Source organism: Cucurbita pepo, chromosome 10 (genome assembly GCF_057944985.1).
Source record: "Cucurbita pepo subsp. pepo isolate OVF chromosome 10, ASM5794498v1, whole genome shotgun sequence".
NCBI classification, from domain to species: domain Eukaryota; kingdom Viridiplantae; phylum Streptophyta; class Magnoliopsida; order Cucurbitales; family Cucurbitaceae; genus Cucurbita; species Cucurbita pepo.
The window spans coordinates 9713083-9726427 of NC_141807.1; the positions used below are offsets into that span (position 1 = coordinate 9713083).

At 35.3% G+C, this 13345-nt stretch overlaps 1 non-coding gene across 1 annotated transcript; it reads left to right on the top strand.

Annotated features, from left to right (window-relative positions):
• The first annotated feature begins 312 nt into the window (after positions 1 to 312).
• On the top strand, positions 313 to 385 carry TRNAF-GAA (transfer RNA phenylalanine (anticodon GAA)). The gene has a single exon. It is a non-coding gene; the product is annotated as a tRNA-Phe (tRNA).
• Positions 386 to 13345: the final 12960 nt, after the last annotated feature.

Here is a 13345-nt window from a genome sequence, read left to right on the forward strand (position 1 = left end):
GAACCTTTACTGATGAATTTTCATTTTTAATGTTAGTGTGGATAGCTCAGTTGAGATAGCGTTAGATTGAAGATCTAAAGGTCTCGTGTTCGATCCATGTTCACCACACATGGTTCACGGTGCATAATTTGACTATTCAATCTAAAATTAGTGATTATTTCTTTCTAACATTTCAATTAATTAGTGGAAATACCTTTACTTAAAACTTTACAAAACCTGACTATTCAATAAAAAATTAGTCATTATTTCTTTTTAAAATCTCAATGAATCAGCGAAAATACCTTTACTGATGAATTTTTATTTCCAATGATTGCGGGGATAGCTCAGTTGGGAGAGCGTCAGACTGAAGATCTGAAGGTCACGTGTTTGATCCACGTTCACCGCACTTTGTTCATGTTGCATAATTTGACTATTCTTTCTAAAATTAGTGATTATTTATGTTTAAAATATAATGAATTAGTGGAAATACCTTTACTTATGAATTTTCAATTTTAATATTAGCGTGGATAGCTCAGGGAGAGCGTCATATTGAAGATTTAAAGGTAACGTTTGATCCACGTTCACTACATTAGCGTTTTTTATCCAACTAGCATAAGTTGACTAAGTTGCATAACTTTACTATTCAATCTAAAACATTTGATTATTTATTTTTTATGTTATCTTGGATGGCTTAGTTGGAAGAGCATCAAAATGAATATTGGAAGGTCTTGTGTTCAATCTGCATTCATTGCACCTTAAAGTTTTATGAATTTTTATTTTTAATGTTAGCGGGGATAGCTCAGTTGGGAGAGTGTCAAACTAAAGATTTGAAGGTATTTTTAATGTTAGCGGGGATAGCTCAGTTGGGAGAGTGTCAAACTAAAGATTTGAAGGTCGCATGTTTAATCTCCACGTTCACCGCACCTGTTTCCATTTGCATAAGCTGACTATTCAATAAAAAATAAACTAGTTATTATTTATTTTTAAAATTTCAATGAATAATGAATTAGCGGAAATACCTTTACACATGAATTTTGATTTTTAATGTTAGCGGGGATAGCTTAGTTCGGACTGAATATCTGAAGGTTACATGTTTAATCCACGTTCACAGCACTTGGTTTACGTCGGACTGAATATCTGAAGGTTACATGTTTAATCCACGTTTACCGCACTTGGTTTACGTTGCATAAGTTCATTAAGTTGCATAACTTTATTCAATCTAAAATTAGTGATTATTTATTTTTAAAATATAATGAATTAGCGGAAATACCTTTACTTATGATTATTTTTTCAAATATTAGCGAAGATAACTTAGTTTTGAGAGCGTCAGACTGAAAATGTGAAGGTCACGTGTTCGATCCACGTTCACCGCACCTGATTCAAGTCACATAACTTCACTCGTGACTATTCAATTTAAAATTAGTGATTATTTCCTTTTAAAATATCAATGAATTAGCTAAATACTTTACTAATGAGTTTTCATTTTTAATGTTAGCCGGGATAGCTTCGTTGGGAGAGCGTCACTAAAGATCTCAAGGTCACGTGTTTGATCCACGTTCACTACACCTCATTCAAGTTGACTAAGTAGCATAACCTGGCTATTCAATCTAAAATTAGTGATTATTTCTTTTTAAAATCTCAATGAAGTAGTGAAAATATCTTATTAACCGATGAATTTTTATTTTTAATGTTAGCGGGGATAGCTTAGTTTGGAGAGTGTTCAAGTTGACTAAGTTGCATAACCTAGCTATTCAATCTAAAATTAGTGATTATTTCTTTTTAAAATCTCAATGAAGTAGTGAAAATATCTTAACCGATGAATTTTTATTTTTAATGTTAGTGGGGATAGCTCAGTTTGGAGAGCGTCACTGAAGATTTGAAAGTCACATGAGAGCATCACTGAAGATCTGAAAGTCACGTGTTTGATCCACGTTCAACGCACCTAATTCAAGTTGACTAACTTGAATAACCTAAATATTCAATCTAAAATTAGTGATTATTTATTTTTAAAATTACTTGACTATTTAATCTAAATTTATTGATTATTTCTTTTTCAAATTTCAGAATTTTCATTTTAATGTTAGCGTGGATAGCTCAATTGAGAGTGCGTTTGTAGATAGCGTGGATTCCTAATTCTTTATTTGACTATAAATGCTCTATAACACATTTAGTAAAATGACTCATTTTATTGCATGAACAATAAAATTGATCTTCCCTTAGAATGGTCAATACATTCTACTTTCAATGTTGCTAAGTTGAGTCCTTCTGATGTAGGTGATGATTTTTCTTATTTGAGGACGAATCCTAAAGAGGGGGATGATGATAAGAGTCACAGTGTACATTCTACTTTCAATGTTGCTGAGTTGAGTCCTTTTGATGTAGGTGATGATTTTTCTGATTCGAGGACGAATCCTTTTGAAGAGGGGGATGATGATAAGAATCACGGTGTTCCAACTGGACCTATTACACAACCCAAGGCCAAGAAGATTCAACAAGCATTCATACTTCATCTACAAAATTGGATAGGCTAGGTTCAACCATCATTTCATGTGTGACAAGCTGATTCGTTTGAGTCAAGACCATTTGGAGATTCAAAAGTAAATATTTGCATGGTTGAAGTAGCGGATGAAGTTGCAAGCATCATTTCATGAGTGGTTAGAAAACTTTATGTCTTATTTTAATTTCATAAGGTTTGTAATGCTCAAATTGACTTCGTCTTCTGTGGAGATCTAAAGGGATCGAGATTAAATCATGGCCACTAACTTCTTTTGTGGGGAGACTATATATACCCACACATTATTATGTAAAAGCATATTTGTGATCAATGAAATTGATCTCTCAAGTTGAGATGATCCCTCGTGTAGAAATTCGAGCATATCTTTGTCATTTCTAAGTTTTATGCAATTCTTGTGGTAGATTGCATCTGAGTCATTCAATCAAGCCTTGATCAAGTTCGATTGTGAAGTGACTCAATTTAGAAAAAGGTTCCATAATCTAATTCTAGCTTTATCTCTTGGTTGATCCAAATTTTGTATAAGAAGAAGCGTCGATTGCATCGATTCCATCAACAGTCTTCCCATGAGTTTATGGTGCATGACCCATTTTTTATACCATTCACCTTCGAGAACTATCATAGTTTTGCATTGTCCATGAGATGCATTGCGGCTAACGTAACTCTCAGGTCGTATGAGAAAGTTCCTGTAGCCCTCAACTCTCAGGTCGTATGATAGAGTTCTTAGAGCTACCGCGACATTTCGAGGTGTTCGATCGTGTGGCTTTTTCTTCAAAAGAGTCAACATCAAATGTCAGGTCTTTAATTGGCAACCCATCAAGGGGAGCGTTGATTGCATCGATTCCATCAACGGTCTTCCCATGAGTTTATGGTGCATGACCCATTTTTTATATCATCCACCTTCGAGCGCCACCGTCCATGAGATGCATTGTGGCCAACGTAACTCTTAGGTTCTATGAGCAAGTTCTTGTAACCTTCAAGTATTGTTCTACGTCAAAAATAAAGCTTTTTAATTCCTTAGCATCCTGGTTCCATTTAAGGGTTTGAGTTTTTGGATTTTCAGTTTGTTAAGCCCAACATGAGCTTGGCTTGGGGTGTGGTTCTCTACGACCCTCCTTGTCAAACTCACTCTGGTGCTCATCTCAGTCATCTCAGCCATGATGGCGCTCAACAAAAGAGACCTTGAAAATGACCGGATTATCACATTAACCATTTGAATGACCTCAACCTCACTTGTTGAAATTGAACCAAATACCTATGACATAACACTATTAAAGGTTCAAAGTTCATAAAAGTCCTTTTAATCTAAGATACTATTGAACTTGACCATTATAGTGCCTCTCAAACCAAGTTCATAAAAGTCTTTTGAATTTAAGATATTATTGAACTCATCCATTAGGTAAAGTATAAATATAATTGGTGACAAAAGATGAAACTATAAAATAAACGAAATAAGAAAATAAAATTTCATTTTCGAGAATCGAACACGGGTCTCCTCGATGAAAGCTAGATCTTCTGTGTAATGTCTAACTCTTCGACACGTTTTTTTTATGTGTGTGATAGAGTTCTCAGAGATACCACCACGTTTTTTGTTGTTTGATCATGTGGCTCTTTCGTCAAAAGAGTCAACATCAAACATTAGGTCCTTGATTGGAAACCCATACAGGGGAGCGTCGATTGCTTCAATTCCATCAATGGTCTTCCCATGATTTTTTGGTGCATGACCAGTTTTTTATACAATTCACCTTCAAGCGCCACCATAGTTTTGCATCGTCCATGAGATGCATTGTAGGTCAATGTAACTCTCAGGTCCTCTGAGCAAGTTCCTATACTCTTGAAGTATAATATCAAAACATATTAACGTATTTGATATGTTAAATATTAAAATAATTGATGTGTATCATAAACATTAAATAAAAATATATATTTTAAATTTGAATGAGATTCATATTAATTAAATATATATTATGATATTCTACGATATTTTAATATTATTGAAATAAGATATTATATCTTAATGTATTAAGTATTCAAATATATAATTTGACAAAAATTATCACAAGTTCACTTTAAATAGAACCCTAGGGTTAAGTCAAAAAGCATCAAACACTACATACTGTGACATTTTAGGTGATATTTTGCAGAGGAAGCTAATAAGGTCTTCAAAGAGCATGTGGTCATGTCTGGCATTTTAGGTTAACAACATGGTGAAAAGAAACCAGAAATTCTGATACTGGTAATTAACTACAAACCTTTGAATAGGGTTTTAGAATAAATAAGATATCCAATCAAAAACAAAAATGATTTGATAAAAAGAATTTAGAGTCAATTGTTTTTATAAAATTCGACATGAAATTGGGATTTCGGAAAATTCTAGTTTCCTAAAAGGACAAATATAAAATAGCATTTAATGTCCAATTTAGAAAATATGAGAGGAACGTCATGCCATTTAGGCTAAATAACGCTCCATCCGAATTTCAGAAGATTATGAATGATATTTTCAATCCTTTCAAAAAAATTCGATAGTTTATATTGATTATGTGTTGATATTTTCTAAAACCATTAAGATCAACACTTTAAACATCTACATACATTCATTAATGTAATCAATTCATTAGTCAAATAAACTCTCTGCTTAAGTCTTATTGACCCAAGGGCAGATCTCATAATGAAACGTGACGCATCAAATATCGGATATGGAGGTATCTAAAATTGTCAAAGAGGATAGAGAATCAATTATCATATTTCACTCAAAAGCCTCCAATAATACCATACAAATTACAAAATAGTAAAAAAAAAAAAAAAATATATATTATTTCCATGGTACTCTGTGTACAAAAATTTTAAATAAAATTTAATCAACAAAACTATTAAAATCTATTCTAGAGTCAAATTTAGTTTTAGAAAAAGAAGGGAATAATCTTGTTTCAAACAAAAAAATAATTTTTCTAGATAGAAGTAAATTTTGTTGTGGTTTGATTTTAAAATTCGACCTATAAAAGAAGTTGAAAACACCTTCGGGATTACCCATGGGAGAATTTCTAACAAAGTCTCTCTTCTCTCCTCTGTCTTCTTAAACTGATACAAGTCCAACCAATCATTTACATGGACTCAAAAGTTCAATTACCTATAAAAGAAGTTGAAAACACCTTGTGAAAGTATCTAAGGATACTACGACCTCTAGCTTTGCAAAATCCAGCGTTGTTGGCGCTTATCAAAATCGCTGCCAAAATAAAGTTTAACAAGTGGTTCTATGGTGTAGTGGTTAGCACTTTCGACTTTGAATCTAATGACCTGTGTTTAATTCCCGATAGGTAATCCACAAATTTATACAAAATTGGTCCATAGCCGATTCGGTAGGGTCACTTTTGGACCGATAATCTGTAGAAGAGATCACTAAGGTTGAGATCATACAAAATTGGACTATAGCTCAATGTTAGAGCATTTGATTGCAGATCAAGAGGTCACCAATTCGAACCTAGTTGGGCCCTGTTAGGTTATGGAGCTTGCTGCTTATTTATAGCTTGGTCAACGGTTATATCCGGTAAAACTATATTTGGTAAAGGTATATCCAGTAAAGCTATATTTTGTAAAGCTATATATCATAAATAGCTATATATAGTAGATGGTTAAATCGGGTAAAGCTATATATAGTAAATGGCTATATAGGTATATCTATATTTTGTAAAGCTATATATCATAAATAGCTATATATAGTAGATGATTAAATCGGGTAAAGCTATATATAGTAAATGGCTATATATAGTAGATGGTTAAATCTGGTAAACCTATATATAGTAAACTGAACTATATATATATATACCATCCGCTAGAGCTTTGAAAAGTACTTTCTATTCTATGTAATTCTCTCTTACTATACATACGTGAAGTCATCAATAGAAAAATCTTTTTAGCTAGAGTTCTCCTTGCACTTTTCTCTATCCTGTTCTTTGTGTTCATCTAGATCGAGCATGTGCGTTGTTGTGCGATCCCAACAACTGGTATCAGAGCTAGGCGAAATTCACCACGATCTGTGAAGATGGAAAGCTCAAAGATTGGAATTGAGAAGTTCGATGGATCCGATTTCGGTTTCTGGATGATGCAGATTGAAGATTATCTGTACCAGAAAGATCTTCACGAACCTCTGTTGGGAGTGAAGCCGGAATCCATGACCATGGAACAGTGGAAGCTCAAGGATCAACAAGCCTTGGGGCTGATTCGGTTGACGCTATCCAGAAACGTGGCGTTCAACATTATCAAGTAGAAGACAACGTCAGATCTATTGAAGGCGCTGTCAAATATGTATGAAAAACCATCGGCTATGAACAAGGTGTATTTGATGTGGAGATTGTTCAATCTACAGATGTCTGAAGGTGGACCTGTTGCTGATCATATAAATGAATTCAATATGATCATAAGTCAACTGAGTTCGGTGGAAATTAATTTCGTAGATGAAATTAAAGCGTTGATTTTGATGTTATCCTTACCCGAGTCATGGGATACTGTTGTTGCCGCAATCAGTTGTTCTCGAGGATCTGATAAACTGAAGTTTTATGAAATTCGAGATGTAGTTCTCAGCAAAAGTATTCGCAAACGGGAAACTGGAGATTCATCAGGCAATGCTCTCAGTGTTGATTGAAGGGGAAGAAGTAAACCGAAGGGCCCAAACAAAGGGCGATCAAAATCAAAGAACCGAAAAAAATCTCCAAGTAGACCAAACGTAACGTGTTGGAATTGTGGAGAAAAAGATCACTTTCGAACAGGTTGTACAAGACCAAAGATGCATCTTTTCATCAGAAGACATTGGGGATGCTCTAATCCTCAGCATGGACAGTTCGATTGAATCCTGGATTTTGGATTCAGGTGCATCTTTTCATTCGTCTCCAAATAAAGAGTTGTTTTGGAATTTCAAGTCTGGAAATTTCGAGAAGGTGTACTTTGCTGACAACAAAGATTTGGAGATTAAAGGAAAAAGAGATGTCTGCATAAAAACTCCGGCAGGAAATGAGTGGACATTAAAGGATGTCAGATATATTCCTGGTCTCTGAAGGAACCTGATCTCTATTGGTCAGTTGGACAGCACAGGTTATGCAACAAAGTTAGGGAAGAGTTCGTGGAAGATTATGAAGGGTGCTACGGTGGTAGCACGTGGCTCAAAATCTGGAACCTTATACACCACTGCAGGGTGTATGAACATAGCTGCTGTTGCTGAGAGTGCTTCAAATTCAAGTCTACAGCACAATAGACTTGAACCAATGAGCGCGAAAGGAATGAAGAGGCTGGCTGCGAAAGGAGTTTTAGAAGGTCTTAAATCTGTTGATGTGGGTCGTTGTGAGAACTACGTTATGAGCAAGCAGAAACGAGTTAGCTTCACAAGGACCGCCAGAGAATTGAAGAAAGTGCGATTGAAAATGGAACCAGATGTGGAGCAAGGTTCCAAGACCACGAAGACAGTGGGAGTTGAGCTTGAGTTGCAGGGAAACTCACCTAGTGATGTTGTAGCAGATACTCAAGAAACTCCTGAGACTACTGCTGAGGAACCAGATGTGGAGCAAGGTTCCAAGACAACAAAGCAAGTGGGAGTTGAGGTTGAGTTGCGGAGAAAATCACCAAGTGATCTTGTAGCAGATACTCAACAAACTTCTGAGGTTCTTACGGAGGAATCAGCAGTGGAGCAACTGACACCTGAACTGGTGTTGAGAAGATCATCCTGTACTATCAGAGTACCAGATATGTATGTACCTTCATTACACTATCTGTTGCTGATGAAAGGGAACCACAACCCTTTGATGAGACCCTACAGTTGGAGGATACAACCAAGTAGGAGCAAGCCATGGATGATGGGACGTCTAGGCTTCAAAAATGCGTTGTACTGAGATTGAGTACGTGGCAATAGTTGAAGCTGGAAAGAAGACGATATGGATGACTGACTATCTGGAAGAATGGGCAAGAAGCAGCACGAAGATTCTTAACAGAAATAGTCAGAGTGTCATACAGTTGGCGAAGGAACCCGGTCTATCATTTAAAGAGAAAACACATAAGACGATACCATTTCACTTGCAGGTTAGTGAAAGATGATGATGTGTTTGGAGAAGATAGAGGGTGCAAAGAATCCAGCAAACATGTTGACAAAATGTGTTGATGTTGGAATATTGAGGTTGTGCAAAGCCTCAATTGATATGGTGACATGAAGACCATGAAGATGTTCATGGTCGTTTGAGAATGAAATTCTTGGTTGACTAGATCAGTCTCCAAGTGGGAGAATTGTTAGGTTATGGAGCCTACGGCTTATTTATAGCTTGGTCAACGGTTATATCCGGTAAAGCTATATTTGGTAAAGCTATATCCGGTACAGCTATATTTGGTAAAACTATATCCGATAAACCTATATATGGTAAATAGCTATATATAGTAGATGGTTAAATCGGGTAAAGCTATATATAGTAAATGGCTATATATAGTATTAATCTATTCTATTTATTTTATTTTATTTTATTTTTTTGCTATTGATGGACGTATCTTTCTAAAACATACTAAATAAAACTAAATAATTGGTTAAGAGAGGATATGAGATATAACTTAAGGTTAAATCTCTTTCCATATGAGAATAACTCATTCTCATGTCCATCTTTGCTACCATATACTAAATGAAGGATTTTATTTCTCTTGGGTCAAAACCATCCTTAAAGCACAAAATTGAAGTTGTAGTTAGTCAATTATAATATTTGACGTGCTAGTTTTCAAACTACTTTAAATGGGTGTAAAGAGAGCATGAGAATAACTTAGTTTCACTAATCTGACATGTGTTGGGCATGTACTGAACACTTGTTAATACGATGGATACATTACAAATTTATAATCCATCGTATCAGACACTTGACTTTGAATATATTTTGAGAGTGAAACATACATTAAGTTTTTTTATAAGTATACAAATATATAAACTTATTTATATGAATTTATTTCTAATATAAAATTGATAAATTTTTTGAAATAATTCTTTTTAATTAATGTATCATTGTCACATCGGTATCCTAGTTTTTTAAGAATGACATGTTACTGTTAGTAACAGAAAAAGAAAACGGTAAGATCAGAAGAATTGGGAGAAATCTCTCATCCAATTGAAGAATGACTAAATCAAATCTAATTCAAATAACTAGATCAAATCTAATCCAAATAACTCAATCAAATCTAATCCTAACAATCCCTCCCTTAAACTGAACACGAATAGTAATCAGTTTATATCTACGACCTCATACCAAACTTCCACCAGGTAACTTCATCAATTCCCATGTGTCATTTCCGTTTATTGCTCCAGATTCCTGGCTTGCCTCCATTTCTCACTCTTCAATACTTCTCTAAAGTTTACAAAGTTTGCAGGTTCAGTAGGGGTAAACATGGCTGAGCTTCATCATCTTCTTTACAAACAAAAACTTCTCTTATTGCATAGTCTCTCATCCAGACTGGTGGTCTCTTATTCCTTGCCTTATTCAAGCTAGGAGAGCTTGCTTCAGCCAAAGAGCTAGATGAAATATTTTCCTCTGCAGTATTTTCATCTGCCGCTTCTATATCCTTATTTTCATCTGCCGTTTCTATATCATAGAGTCTGTAAGCTTTTGACTCTTCACTAACTCCCAGCAAAACATAACTCAAACTCTTATCATCTAGCTTAGTTCTCTAAGCTGCCTCCTCTTTTTGTCTCGGAATCAACTCGAGGTCACAATATTGTTCTTCTTTCTTCCGCTGCAGCTCCAAAACTAATCGTCGCTAAGCTTTTTCTACCCTTCTTCTATTCTCTTCCAGCATTTTATCTAGCTCTTCTCTCTCTTTTCGTGCTTGTTCTTCTTTTTGTCTTGTAGCAGTAAGAGCGGCTTCTTTCTCTTTCTCAAGCTGCACATCAACATCATCAAACAACTTCGTGCGACCTTCCTCTATTTGCCTCTGTATTTCTAATTTAGTCTCTTCTGAGTTTAGCCTTTCTTCAACATTCTTCTGAATTAGTTCTTCCATCCTCCTAGCTGCATCTTCTTCTAACTTCTTCAACTCTGTTTCACGCATTTTCTTCTCTTCTAACTCTTTCTTAAGCTTCTCTATGAAATGATTCCAATCAGTGGATGCACGACTAGGACTGGAACTGGACGATTTGGGGAAAGGAGATAACGAGGAAGACCTACTTCTGCGTTGGCGGCTGAGGGAACTTGAACGGCTGCTTCTCCTAGAATTGGTAGTGGAATGATAGGGGGAAGAACTTGGGTCCCTTCTACTTCTCTGACTATGGCGATAGGAATTGGAGCGGTAAGTGTACGACAGAGACCTTGAACCACTTTTCCCCATAAGTTTCAATTGAGTTTGAACGGCTGCTACAGGCTGAGATATAGCATGCAATACGAACATTCGATTCAAAGACATCTTTGTCTCCATGATTAAGCTTCTCTCAGGATGAAACACCTTGCATGTTTCATTTTGAAACAAAAAGGTAACGCCTTTGCTTGCAATTTACCAATACTCAACAAATTGTTCCTCAAGTCTGGCACATAGAACACTCCTGTGATTATCATTATGATTCCATTCACTTCCAGCAGTACATTACCCTTTCCAGTTACAACCATGCTTGAGTTGTTGCCCAGCTTCACTGAATCTCTGAAACTTCCATCAAAATCTGAAAAATATTCCTTCTTCCCACACATATGATTGCTACATCCCGAGTCAAGGAACCACATATCTTCTCCATTGAAAATGTCCTAGCTTGTGACAGTTATAACACTCCACTGTGGCCTTGTTGAAGGTTTGTCTACCTCGTCTTGTATTGCTTTGACATTCCCATTGAAAATGTCCTAGCTTGTGACAGTTATAGCACAACACTATGGCCTTGTGAAGGTTTGTCTGCCTCGTCTGGTATTGCTTTGACATTCCCATTGAAAATGTCCTAGCTTGTGGCAGTTATAGCACTCCACTATGGCCTTGTTGAAGGTTTGTCTGCCTCGTCCCCTTCCTCTGCCTCTAAAGCTTCCACGACCTTGACTCCTTCCTCCAGCAAACTACACAAGTGGACTCTCCATCGACATATTTTTATTATGACACACGTAGAAGACAGTTGCTTCTAGTTTTAACTAGTTTAGGGCATGACTCTGATACCAAAATGTTAGGAACAGAAAAAGAAAACTGGAAAGATCAGAAGAATCGGGAGAAATCTCTCATCCAATTGAAGAATGACTAAATCAAATCTAATTCAAATAACTAGATAAAATCTAATCCAAATAACTCGATCAAATCTAATCCTTACAGTTATCATATCTATTTGGTATCATATTTATGTCTCGTATCTATATCTCATTTTTATTTTTGTGACTCTAAGATATTTTGCTTTTATAAATAGATATCTTCACGAAAATAAGTTTAATTTATGTTGAGATGGAGAATAAAAATTGACACTTAGGGACGTTGATACTTGGGACTTTGATTCCTCTTGGTGTGAAGCTTGCATCTTGCAATTACTTGGGTAGAGAATGTGTTTCACTTAAAATTCACTCAAAGAGAAAATAATCAAATAACTGCCCAGTGGGTGCCAATTCTACCAATTTATGACCTACCAGGCGATCCGTTATATAAATAGGCAAATGGGCCCTTATGAATAAAAATAGTATGCCCCATGTGGGTATAATGGTAGATGCTCCGTCCGGACCAAGTTACTATTCTTTCTTTTTCAACCAATTGGAGCCCTCCCTTCACCACCGCCATGGGGTTCTCGTCTACAGGGTTCATAACTACTCCTCTTACTACAGGACGCTTACCTAGCCAACATTTAGATCAGGCTCTACCCAACCCACACTTTTCTGTTTTACCCCAGCATTCCCCACTTGTCCGACTATTGCTGAGCCAGCCATTTTCGGATATCAAACGTATCTCCCCAGAAGAGAAGGTGTAATTTGAATGTAGCGGATTTCCCCTCTTTTGCAATCTGCCATATTTGAGAGAGGATAACTTTTTTTTTTTTTTTTAATCTTCGAAAAATAAGAAAGAATAAAAATTAAACATGGCAGGAATGACATCTTCTTTAATCTTTGTTTTGTTCTCCTAAATGTATATAAAAAAATAAAAAATAAAAATCTTATATATTTTTAGATATAATTTAAGTACCTATTTAATAAAACTTCATCCAAACTTCTACTCATAAATTTAATTTTTATTTGTATACAATTGTTAATATGTAAGAAAATACACGTACAAAATGTTTATACTATTGGTAATACATTAGTCTCGGTTGTTTGACTAAAACAATGCAACCATTGTCCAAACTAAAGAATTTGATTCGAGACTATCTCCTAATAGAGTGAGGCTCAATTAGACTTTGTTGTAAGATTCGACCATATCAATTTGAATAGCGTTCTCCAACTATAAATATTGAACTCCAAAGTATTCACGAGCAAAGTAAGTTTGTTGAAACTAGCTATAAAAGTGTTCCAAAGTGAGTCGTGGAGAAGATTTGCCTTAAAACTTAGTTCCAATTAAGGATTTCAATGATGAAGAAGTGCAAGCTGTTGGAAGGTTTGCCGTGGAAAATTTCAAGGGTGGTAGATATAATTTAATTTACAAGCGTGTGGTGAATGGTCTTTTCAGTCCCATATAGGCCTTGACCCCAAATTTTATAGTATTGTGATAGAAGCTATAAATGACAATAATATAAATTTGTCAGATATTGCAATTGTGAAGAAGTTTCGTCATATGCATAGGACGCTATCGTCATCCTATAAGCTCTTATCTTTTAGGAATTTAATTTTATATTTAATGTTGTGTTGTTTTTTCAATCTCATTTTAATTTTACAACATTTTCTTATTTTATATTAATTTACTTTT